The 2,692-nt window shown below is 37.3% G+C and overlaps 1 pseudogene across 1 annotated transcript; it reads right to left on the bottom strand.

Moving 5' to 3' along the window:
• Nucleotides 1-282: 282 nt before the first annotated feature.
• LOC125575230 lies at nt 283-2,692 on the bottom strand (annotated as a pseudogene). Its single transcript, XR_007318484.1, has 5 exons — nt 2,373-2,692; nt 2,159-2,263; nt 1,097-1,173; nt 932-1,016; nt 283-850 (listed from the first exon to the last, which is right to left on the bottom strand). The product of XR_007318484.1 is annotated as a GRF1-interacting factor 1-like (transcript).

Raw genomic sequence — 2,692 nt, 5'->3', positions numbered from 1 at the left:
TTTTGTTGTTTTTGTGGGACCCCAAGATTAAGAAACCCACTTATAACCTGGGTTAAAGATGGTCTAAGCACATAGTAAGTCACATCAACTATAATTCTTTTCACATTTGTGTACCACGTTTGCCTCGTAGCATTAGCAAAAATAAATGGTGGATATCTATGAAAGTTCTTTCAAGAAGCTTTCGTGAGACTACTTAAAAGCTTTTGAAACTTTAAAGCAAAAAGAGTCGGCGCAGGGGTTTTTTTTTTTTTGAGAAATAACATACTAAGATTACGAGACAACTTTAGAGCGAGCAGATTTACATGGTACACTACCACGAAAGAGTTCACTTTTTTTAGGGCACAAACATAAGAGAAAATAAAAACACAAAAGGGTAAATAAGACTTCTTTGCTTCTTCACCAAGCAACTTAACCAACGCACACAAACTTCAGACTCTTACTTTTACTACTTCTGCTGCTGCTACTTCATCATACTCTTTCAGTTCCCATCATCTGATGACTTCAAGTAAAGGGTTTCTCCACCATCCCCTGAGCTTCCTCCTCTGCCTTCACCACTTCCCATTTCCAACTTCCCACGGCCAAAATCATGAAACCCACCAGCCTCTCCCTGTAGCATATGGAGACCGCTGCTTCCTCCTCCGCTGCTTGAGCTCATCCCAAGCTGGCTATGGTGCAATTGCTGCTGCTGAAGCGTTGCATAAGGCTGTTGCTGCTGCTGAGCATACAACATTGAAGATCGAGCCGCCATTAGAGACTGCTGACTCTGCTGCTGTTGAATTGCCTGTTGCTGTTGCAAATAGTGTGACCCTCCTTCTCCCTGCATCAACCCACCACCACCAGCAGTTCCATACTGCTATGTATGCAAACCAACAATACCAATGACTTTTTTTTTCATTTTCAAATAACAAATTTGATAAAAATTCTGATTTACCTGGCTATGCATGCTTGGAGGTTGAGGCTGAGAATCTGCAATTGCAGCTAAGTACATTAAGTTGCGTTGAAGCCTTGCCTGGTTCCTGTAAAATATTATGGTTAACCATATTACAGACTATTTCCTATTATACAACAAAACATAAATGAAATCATTTGCTCTTACTCGGCACACTCGCTGAGCTTTCCCGAGTTTTGAGATTCAACTATCTTCAGAATCAACGATTTGTTCTCGTCCAAGTACTACAGATTAAAAATATTAAATACATCATCATTGGAAAATAATGGTACAAACAGAACCGCTTAACAACATTTAATCGTTTCTTTGTTGGTATAAAGACATAGAAAACACAAAGGAGACCCCAGTACTTTAGATTCCGACTTATCAAAAGACAAAAACGTTGAAAAATCACAAAAGCGTATAAAAGATTTGAGGACCACAACGTTAGATTAGGACCAGATGTCGTTCGGACCACAAAGTATATCTGGTCATGCAAGCAAAAACAGCAACACTTGGGACTGCAAATACACATATAGATATCCAATCAGGACCACCACATTCACATAAAATGGCTTTGTGGTTTTTGCCATCAATGAAACATCCAGAACCCGAAAACCAAGACAAAGAAAGCGAGAAATGTGAACAATCTTCAGTTCACAAGATTTGTCTGTTTTGGTACATTAGTTTCATTACATGTTTTGAGTTTCATTACATGTTTCAAGAACTCAAAACAACTCCACCTTAAAATTGTTTCTTCATATAGAGAATCTCTTCAAACGTTATACCTCGAAAATATTAGGTTTAATTAATAATTTTAAAGCTTGTCCGGTTTAGATAAATGATTTCTGTCTAAAGTGGCAAAAAAGAGATGTAAAATGATAAACCGAATCTCTCTGAAAAAGGAAAAAACTTGAATAAATGGTAAAAGAAATAGAAGCTGATGCAAAATACAGAAGATCAGACACCACTACACCGAAATAATATAAACTAGAACTAGTTTATCTGTATAAACTACATGAAACATCAAAACCTAATAATCAAAGTCCGTGTTTGGTTTCACCCATGAGAAACACAATCACTTAAATATGTTGTAAGAGAGCAAAAAAAAAGGGCCTCTCAGGGTTCTTGCAAGCGAGATTTCATCACTCTCGTTCTTTTAAAATTCAAAGAAACATAAGTAATAAAGAAAGAGATGATAAAATAGAAGTAGCAGAAGAAGAAGAAAACCTGCTGAATATGATCAGAGGTGACATTGCTGGGGTAGTAACCAGCCATCATGGGCTGCATCTGCATCAGGTGCTGTTGCATTTCTTTTGCTATATTATATAAAACCTGATTATTGTTATTTATTTTTATATATATTGAAAAAAATTATAGACAGAACCCCCACCACTAAATTCAAAGAAACAAGGAAAGCCACCCAGAGAGAGAGATATTAAACCTTTTGTATCTGATGTCTCTCTATCACACACACTTCTTCTGTATATAGAAAACTCTTAACTATTGAAGATGTATATCTCTGTGTGTGTGTTATATCGCTTTCTCTCCTCCACAAAAGTTGTTCTGCGTTAAAAGACTGAGAGAGACAGTGAAGTCTCTTAAATAGAGAGATAGAGAGGGAGAGGTGAGAGAAAGATAAGAGTCTTTTTCTCTTTTTCTTGGGTTTTGGGGTTTGGTTTTGTTGGTTTCTCTGTGTCTCATCCTATCTTTGTCCCTGGGAAGAAGAGGTCTCACGTGACGAGTCATGCTTATTATAGAGAT

The sequence above is a fragment of the Brassica napus genome, chromosome A2 (genome assembly GCF_020379485.1).
Source record: "Brassica napus cultivar Da-Ae chromosome A2, Da-Ae, whole genome shotgun sequence".
NCBI lineage: Eukaryota > Viridiplantae > Streptophyta > Magnoliopsida > Brassicales > Brassicaceae > Brassica > Brassica napus.
Note: the sequence above shows the minus strand (reverse complement) of the source record. Positions and strands in the feature narration are given on the sequence as shown.